We start from the raw sequence: 10,457 nt of genomic DNA on the forward strand, positions 1-10,457 counted from the left end.
AATCAAATCGGAAGGGTAGTTTGGTTTGGTTCAAGTAAGGTACTCTAAACTGAAACTATTTCAGACTTACCTAATAGAAGTGGTTTAAAATTGATTAATCTAGGTCAGTTAACTGGTTACTCGATTTCTAATTATAAATATTTTAAAATATATAAATTTTAAATGAATCAGTTTGATTTGGTGAATCGATTTAGTTTAATTGAATCAAACTAGAATTTTGATCTAATTGGACTGACATTCTCAAAAAAATTATATCATAAATATTATTCTAAACATTCTAAAAATATATTAAATATAGAAGGAAAAATGGAATCAATAATAAGATAGCACAAAGATGAAACTCCTCTTAGTAGCAACCTCCAAGAAAGTTGAGAGTTGGATCTTCTTCCATTGCAATATATTACTCTATTACAATTTATTGTTAACGACATCAAGCTTCAAGAAAGTAAAAGCAATGGTACGTTATGCAAGCAGCGTATTGATCCAAATGCCCCAATCGATTTAGATGTTCTTTTGTTGAGTGATTTAGATATCCTAACGACACAAATACAAGGATGAAATTATGAACTTAAAAACTATAGCTTTTCCAATAGGGTTGGTACCTTTAAAATTAAAATCGGTTCAATTCGATTCAAATAAATTAACCAAACTTGAAAAAAAAAAAAATCCTCCCAAACTAGAGTTGTTTATAGCTTTCAAAACTAAATTATTGATAAACTAGTTTAGACTGATTCATTTTGAGACTAGTTCGGTTCAGATTCGATTTGATTTTCAGATTCAAATTGAACACCCCTAACTAGAACTACCCACATAAGGAGTATCAAGCGTATAAGATGTACAAGAAAAACTCATAAGAGGTCACATAGTCAGACATGAGAAGAGCGAGGGTCTTAAGCTATGTCAACTTCAGCTCTTTTAGAGAGAGTATCAAACATATGATATGCACAAGGGCATTAGGATATGCCAACTTAAAGTATTTGATATGGATTGTCAAATGCAAGAAATACACTAGTGTATTAAAATATGCTGACTTTAACTACCCTCGTAGCGACCGTCAAACCAAAGCATATATGATGGTATCAGAGTGTGCTAACTTGAACTTGTCATATAAGAGATATCAAACATAGAAAATACGTGAGTATGATAACATGCTAACTTGAATTGCCTATGTATAGAGTACTAATGCTAGAGGTGTACGAGCGCTTAAGATATACTAAGTTGAATTAAACAAATGCAGAAGATGTATGAGAGCATTAGTACTAGAAGTATTGTGGCTATCTAGAAGGGATGTTATAATTAATTTGAAGATATAATGGACTTGGGATAAAGTGGCAAACTAAATGATGTAGCAAGTGGAGGTGCCATGGCAAAGATATGATGGCTATATGTGACAAACTAATACATATAGCCAACTTGATGTTGTCGTAGACTAACATATAACATTCATCTTGAAGTTGGGTGGATAGAGATGTAGTGCCCGAGTCTCACGTATATTAAATTACAACTAGTATATTAATAAAAATAAAAATAAAAATAATATGTATATATTATCCTCACTTAATAATATGATTTGTAATATTTATGTTTCATAAATATGATAAATGACATACTCATATTTTTTTACTTTTAAAGTTACAGTACATGCTTCCCAAAATATGTTATTTACAATGTTCTACGAAATTTTAGTTGAATATGCAAAAGCATCAATATCTATTTAAGTATATTTTGTAGCAAGAAGGTATGATCCTAAAGTGCAATGAGACAAAGTGTGCTAATGGACTTAAATATGAGATTAAGTTATTGTAATAAGTATGCGCAACGATTGATTTTAATCGATCTCAGATGAATCTCAAAACTTGAATGAGTTTGACCACAATTAAAGTAAAGAAGTTTGAGTTTTAACATCATATATGTGAAGGATAATAAGCCACTTAAGCATGGAAGGAGTAATAAAATATTAAATAAAAATATAAATGAAAGAGGAGTATTATACTAAAAATATTGAGATAAGTTAAACCAAATTAGACTCAAGTGAAGTTGCTACAACTTTATAATTATATTAGTAAAAGAAAAAAAACTTGAAATAAGGTTTAATGGGATTGAACCCTAGACCTCAAGATAATCTCTTAAGCACTTCTATCTTATTTTGACATCATCCACTTTACCAATCTAATAACCCATGACTCTTTTTCTTCTTTTTTAGTCATTTTCTCATCTTTTCTTATAGAGGCTAGGAAACCTTAGCTCTAAGCAAGGTTGAAGTAAGAAAAGTCTATTTCTTTCCTTACTATATCTAGGATTTTATTTTCATAGAGTATAAGCTGATATTTTCAACTACTTTTGAGTAATCTAAACTTTGAATTAATTTTTTTATTTATATATATATTTTGTATAAATCTCTTATGGTTCTAAGGCCTTTGGTACGACTTTAATTTGAGAATGGTATATAGAGTTATGAGTGTATTTAGTTTTATATATCTCATAGTTTTCTAAAAAAATTTATGATAATTCAAGATCATTTGGTCAACTAAAATAGTAAAGTAAAATTTCTTTATAGAATTATGCGATAGTTTAAATGATACTTGTTAGGATCGAGAGCACTAAGAGGGGGGGGGGTGAATTAGTGCAGCGAAAATCTTACAGCAATTTAAAACCGAAAGGTGCGTTCGATCAATAAAATCTATTATGATGCAAAAGTCGATTCACAGTTTGTATTTAAGCGCAGATTGCGTCTAAGAGCAGTTTACGTCTAAACGCAGTTTGCGTCTGAACGCAGTTTTGCGTCTGAACGCAGTTTTACGTCTGAACGCAGTTTTGCGTCTAAACGTGGTTTTACGTCTAAACACAGTTTTGCGTCTAAACGCAGTTTTACGTCTAAACGCAGAAACTGAACTTTGAAAATCTTTTTGTGAATGTGCAGAAAGCAGTTCGCAGTTATGAATGGAATCAAAGCGTAAGCGTAAACTGCGATGTAAAGATCGTACGAAAACATCGATTTACATCTCAATGCAGATTCGGAAAGATCTGAACTTAGAGAATCGTTCGTAAAAGCGCAGAGGGCAGTAGCTATGTAGGAGGTTTGCAGTAATGATAAAGTGCTAAAAAATAAACGCAAACCAGAGATTTAGAGTGGTTCGGTCAGTCTTGACCTACTCCACTTTTGGCTTCCTCCACTGATGAGGTTGCCGACGTCAACTAGAGGCCTTCCTTCAATAGGCGAAGGCCAACTGCCCTTTTACAGTTTCTCTCCTTTTGACAGGCTCAGGAGACAACCTTTACAGATCCTTTCTCTCCTCTCTTTACAACTCAAGACTTTGAAGAATAGAAAGAGGAGAACTTTTGGACTTTACATAATTTTGAGCTCTTAGAATCACAGAAAAGATCAGGAATTCGGAGTGGATCTATTTTCTTCTGTGCTGAACGGGTGGGGTATTTATAGGCCCTAACCCAGTTCAAATTTGGAGCTCAAAATGATCAAATCCCGGAATTCCGGGATCAGGCGGTTGCACCTCTTGACTGGAGAGGTTGCACCGCCTGGCAGAGCTCGAAGACTGAGCTCAGGCGGATGCACCTCTCTGTTAGGGGTGGTTGCACCTTTCTGCCAGAGCTCGAAGACCGAGCTCAGGCGGTGCATCTCCTGACCAGAGAGGTTGCACCTCTCTGCCAGAGGTGGTTGCACCTCTCTGCCAGAGCTCGAAGACCGAGCTCAAGCGGTGCCTCTCCTGTCCAGAGAGGTTGCTCCTCTCTGCCAGAGCTCGAAGACCGAGCTCGGTGGTTGCACCTCTTGGCAGAGCTCGAAACTTGAGCTCTGGTGGTACTACCTCTTGACAGAGGAGGTTGCATCGCCCAGTCTCGCTTGGAGACTGAGCCCTGGGCGGTTGCACCTCTTGGCTGGGGCGGTTGCACCGCCCACAGCACCTTGGGTCCGAATGGGTTGAACCATTCGACCCAATTTGAGTTCTTCAGGGGCCCAATTGCCCCAGGATTAAGCTAATGGGATCACCTCCCATTTCTAACTTAATCAACGTGCTAACTACGAATTTAAAGACATTTTCTAAGCTATTACAAAGTCTGCAAGTCAAGACTTCTTCTGGCGAGCTTCCGGCAAACTTCCGGCGGTCTTCCGATGAACTCTCGGAAACCATTCTGCGGACTCCCGGCAAGCTCCTAGACTTCACGATTTGATCTTAGCGAGTTTCAACGAGCTTCGTCGGCAAGCTCCGATCTTTCTCGGCGAGCTCCGCGAACTTCCAACGAACCTTCCGGCGAGCTTCTGAAAAACCCTTCGGCAAGCTCCCAACTCATTCTCGGCTAGTTCCGGTAGCATTCCCGACGAACCTTCGGACTTCCGTCGAACTCTCGAACTCGCAACAAATCCTTCGCGCTTGACTCCGACACTTTGTTTCGCTTTATGTCTTCATTGTTATCATAGTTAATCCTGCACAATAAATCAAAACTTTGATCGAGACAATTAATCCTAAGCAATTAACCAAGTTGTCCGACATGTCATTGGTCCCTCGACGCTTCGTCCGATTCTTCGGCGCATCGTCCTCTTCTGCAGCCTATTGCCCAATCGGCCAGTTGACTCCGCAACTCCGATATCCTTAGCACAATACTCGCTCTTCTTGGCCCGATGCCCGAGTCCACGGCCCGAAGCTTTCTGTCGATACGTCGACCGATCCACCGGCCCGACGTCCAATCTTCTGACATGTTCCTTCGGCACAACATGATTTTCTTGCTTTAATTGTCTCATCCTGATCGAAGCATCCTACGTCACTCAAAACGTAGATTAAATCATAAACATATATCAAGTAGTTTCATCATCAAAATACGAGATTCAACAATACTAACTAGTTCATTTGATTAAAAATAAATTATTAAAAAATTGATGATAGAATTTAGATGAATTTAGGTTGAGTATGGTCTATTTAATTAGAAATTTTATCAAAAAAATTATAAATATTGCTATGAATTCTTATAAATCAATAATTCAAGATGTAGAGTTCTTAATTAAAGCATCTCATAACCCTATGCTCCTAATTTGATAAGTGTACCACTCCCTATTATACTCGATCATTAAATAATATAGTCTTTCCCTAATATATTCATTTTTGAGTTATAACAGGTAAGTATAAATTTAATTTATTCTAAAATAGAGGTCATATAAATTATCATATTTATAATATTTTTGGAAAGCATGTTTCAAATGATACGATTATCATAAGCTAAATATGAATACATATATTATCGGTTTTAAAATCACAGGAGGAATCCTATCATTTTGTCTAGTAAATTAGCCGGTTTTACTTTTTAGATTGCTATACTCCTACTTATAGCTATAAAAGAATCGTTAAGTGATATCCTACTTTAATTTAATCATGGTATGGTGAAATTAGGAATATGGTGTTACCAGAGATCATAGTCAACATAATATTTCAATAAATGAAAATATCATGGTGGTCTTGAAGTTATGGTGGGCAAAGACGCCATGACCAACTTGAAGATGTGGTGGACTGAGACATCGTAGACTACCTGTTGTAGTGATTGGAGATGTCATAACCATCTTGAAGATTTAGCTATTGATAGAGATGTCATAGTTGGATTGATCTTACAACAGGTAGGGACATCATCAATATTTAAAGATACAATGAACAGAGATGTTGTAGCTAACTTGACGTGTAGTACAATGAATGGAGACATCAAGATCATCTTAAAGTTGTTGTTGATTTGGGAGGTCATCACGACTCGGAGATGCAATAGACTTGGACATTTATAGTGGATTAAAAAATATGTTAGACTTAAGATAAGAAGAGGGTGATAATCAAGGATGCAAACATTGGATAGAGTTACAGATGATGGTTGTGGAGGATGGACAGAGTCATGAACTATAGTCAAACCAACAGATGATGGACAAAGTCATGAATCAAGAATGACATTGAAGATGATGGTCAAAGCCACATATGGGAAAGGAGGATGCCACCACTATCAGGTTGGGGAAGGACCAACCTAAGGTGTTCAAGAATGATGACGAAGGAGGATGCCAAAATCATTGAGTTGGGCAAGAACCAATCTAATGAGCTTAAGATGAGTCTAATCTAGAGAGTTTAGAGGTGTGTGCATACATGGAGAGAGCCTCCTTTTATCGGCTTTAGGCAAGGATATCAATAAGAAATATTCCTATATGGATGTCATATTGATTGGGCATGCTTAGATGGTGTCATGTCATCACCGAGCCTAGGTGGCATCGCATCATTGTCATGCTAGTAGGGCACTCATGGCTAATTGGGCAACATACGCTGATCCATCATTGCTTTACTTATGGTTGGACTATACGAGCAACTTGAAGATAACCGTTGACTGAGATGTCGCAATGAAATTGACATTGCAATGAGCGAAGACATTGCAATCATGGCTAATTATATATTATCCTATGTAATTAGTTATCTTTAGTATTTAATCTTTATATCTTAAAAAGTTATTGACATCTTTATAATTATAAAAGTAAAACATTTAGGTCCATTTACTCTAATGTCATCGGTTTTCTTAACAAAAATATAAAAACCAAGAGAAAAAAAAAAAAGATAATTTAACATTCCAATTGGTGGTGGTAGATATCATCGTTAGTGGTGGATGGTGCACCATTGGAGGTTATGTGTAACTGTTGTAGATGAGGAGAGCAGCAATAAGAGATGAGGGCCGCTTTACATCTACGTCGATACAGACATAGTTGTTGAGCGACGAAAGGGTCACCAATGTAAATGTCGAGTATCGTCGCTCTACATCTATATCAACATTAATGCAGTTATCAAGTGATACTGTTCTATATCTATATCGATGTCAATGCAGTTGTCAAGCGGCACCACTCAGCATTTGCATTGATAGCCCTTTCGTCGCTCAACAATTGCATCGATATCGATGTAGTTATCAAGCAACACTGCTCTACATTTATATTAGCGCTAATGTAGATATCGACCAGCCCTTTTACCACTTAGCAACTGCATCAACATCAACATAGATGTAAGGCAGTGAAAAGTCCTCTCGGTAACTATGTCGGCATCGACATCGACGCAGATATAGAGTGGCTCTCATCTCTCGTTGCTGTTATCCTCATCCACAATAGCCACCCGCAGGTCCTATTGCACTATTGTCTGCCACGATCGACGTTGTCCACCACCACTAATTAGAATATTAAAATTATATTTTTTTGTTTTTTATGTTTATTTTTTCCATTGGTAAAACCGACAACATTAAGATAAATAGACATAGATGTTTCACTTTTGTGACTACAAGAATATCAATATAATTTTTTAATGTATAGGGACTGTGATGCTAAATATAGGGGATAATATATAATTAGCCCTCGTCTCAAAGATGCAATGAATGAAGACAATGAAGACATCATAGTCAACTTTATGTTGCGATGAGCAATATCACTGCAACGAGCAATGAGAAGGAACTATTCTGAAGATGTGCCAAATGAGATATGATGACCATTTTGAAATTCCCATAGGTTGGGAGGTCATAGCAGACTCAAATGCTACGGACTTAGGAACGATTTGGTTGTCTTAGATAGACAACAAACTTGTGGATGAAGTTATGGGCAACCATCAATAAATAGTCGAGTAATATCCACACTCTTCACCTGCATTTGGTGCCTTGGATGCAGAGATGCTTGAGAGTGTCGTTGAGTGTCGAAGTAAACTATCCCCAGAGTAGCATCAAACATAAGAGATACACTAGAGTCTTAAAGTATACCAGCTTGAACTAATTATATAGAAAGTACTATATGCACAAGATATACAAGGGCATCATGTGTGTCAATTTGTTTGACCCACGTAGGGGGTGTCAATATGAGACAAAATGATGTCAAAGTGTGTGGAATTGAATTGCCACTATAGGGATTCTCGAACTTGAGAGAAGCATGAGGGCATCAAAATCTACCAACTTGTACTACCTCATAAGGAGTGTAAGGGTATTGTAACATGCTGAGTTGAAGTACTCATAGAGCTTTTGACACAAAAGAAACCGATTTGAAGTACTCATAGAGTATTTAACACAAAAGAAATGATTACACAAGGGCATGCCAACTTTAGTTGATGCATAAGAAGTTTTGAATATAGAAGACATATATGGGTACTATGGCATGCTTACTAAACTCTACATAGGGAGTGTCAGATGTAAAAGATACACAAAAGTGTTAGTGTGTGCCAACTTATATTGCTTGTGTAGGGAGTATCAAAAGCTACAAACACAGGAGAGCATCAAGATAGCTAATTTGAACTATCCACGTAAAGAATTTCAAATGCAAGAGACAAACGAAGAAATTGCGGTTGCTTGGATTTAGTTATAGCGACTATGTTGAAAATCTAATAAATAGACATGTCACGACCATCTTGAAAATTTAGTAGACTTGGGATGTTATGGCTGACCTAATGATATAGCTAGCAGAGATGTCAAAGCCATCTTGAGATTGCAGCGGTAGAGATGTTGCAATCGACTTCATGTCATAACAAATAGAAACATCATAGCATGCTCGTAGTTATGGTGAGTGGAGACACATGACCAACTTGAAGATAATGGTATTACATGCCCATGGCTGGACTAGATGTCACCTATAGAGTTTTGATTGGTTTCAATTCTAACTATATCATTTGTCCCCATGGATCATAATTTCAAACTCAACAATATTTACTTGCATCAAGAAATAATTTACTCCACTTTCTTTGCCCACGTCAAGAACATGGATATAGAGATGCTCGAGAGTGTAAGTGGCCAACTTCAACTACGTGAAAGAGAGGATCGAATGTAAGAGACATGCTCGGGCATCAAGCATGCTTGTTTACTCACCCTCAACTGTGAGCCTTCACTACCCATAGCCTCAATTACTTGCTTCTTCACTTCCATCATTGCTTCCTTACTTATTAACAGTACTCATATGGAGAACTTAGTATTGTCCTCGTCCAATGATCATTTTACTATTGCTTGAGTCTGATGGTACTATCACCTAGGTTTACTTTAGGCCACTAGTTTGGCCTTTTAATGGATCCAATTTAGTCCAGTTTCAAGCTTAATGACTTTCTTGACAAGTTAATATTGTTTCAGCTCAATACCAACTCATATTGACCTAAAATGACATCGATTAAGACTTTGACAAATCAATTATATATCCGACACATTTACAAAGCTTTCAGTATATTGTACAATCATTCAACATGTCATTCGATTTTCTGACATATCACACTTTTCTTTGACATATCGCTCATTCCACCGACATATCGACTTTCTCATAACATCTAATCTTTCGACGCAATATCTGATCCTTCCAGCATAATGCCCAAATCTATAGCATAAAATCTAATCTTTAGCACATCGACCAATCCTTCAGCTCGATGTCCAATTTTTGACACGATAATTTTTTGATGTAATATTCAACTCTCCTGCTCGATAGTTAGCCCTTCGATGGTCCTAGTTCATGATCAAAATATTTCCTATATCACTTATCTCAAAAGCATATTAGTCCAATAAACTCATTAATTGATTTCATCATCAATTCAGGATTCAACATTGTCCTCATCCAACGATTATTTTACTTTCCTTTAAGCATACTATCAAATGTAGGAGAGGCACGAGGGTATTTGGCATATCGATTTGAATAACCTAACATACGAGGTATTGAATGCAAAACAGGAGAGTGTCCGAGTATGCTGACTTAAACTATCTCTATATTGAATATAGGAGAAGCATGAAAGCCTCGTAGCATGCCAACTTGAATTCCTTGGTTGAGAGTGTCGGATGTAGGAAATATACAAGGGCATTCAAATTGGCAGACTTAAACTATCTATTTATGAAATGTTGGACACAGTACACACACGAGAGTGTTGAGTGCCATCTTTAACTGCCTCCTATGAAGTGTTAGATATAGGATGCATTCAAGGGCATTAGGGCATGTTGACTAGACTTGCTCATGTAGAAAATGTTGGACATAAGTGTCAAGGCATGTGAACTTCAATTATCCAATTGAGAATATTAGAAGTTTGAAACATGCGAGCCTATCAGGATATGTCAACTTGAACTACTTACGTAGGAAGTATCTAATACATAAGACACATGAGTATAGCGGGGCTGCTAGATGGAGAAGCTAAGGCTATCTTGAAGATACAACAGGTAGAGATGTAAGATATAGCAGACTTAGGACATTGTGGCCAAACTTGACGATGCAACGAGCTCAGAAATGTCTCAAAATTATGATGGATGGAGAAATGACAAGTGTATTGAAGATGTGGTGAACTTATACGTCACAACCAACCTGATGTTAGAGGGAGTGGAGACATCACGGTTGTCTTGAAGTTGTTGATAGAGACATCGCAATCGACTTGATGTTGTAGTTAACAAAAACATAATGGTAGTCTTAAGTTGTGGTAGGACTGAAATGTCCAACTTTGATGTTGCAATTAGCG

Source organism: Musa acuminata, chromosome BXJ2-10 (assembly GCF_036884655.1).
Source record: "Musa acuminata AAA Group cultivar baxijiao chromosome BXJ2-10, Cavendish_Baxijiao_AAA, whole genome shotgun sequence".
NCBI classification, from domain to species: Eukaryota; Viridiplantae; Streptophyta; class Magnoliopsida; order Zingiberales; family Musaceae; genus Musa; species Musa acuminata.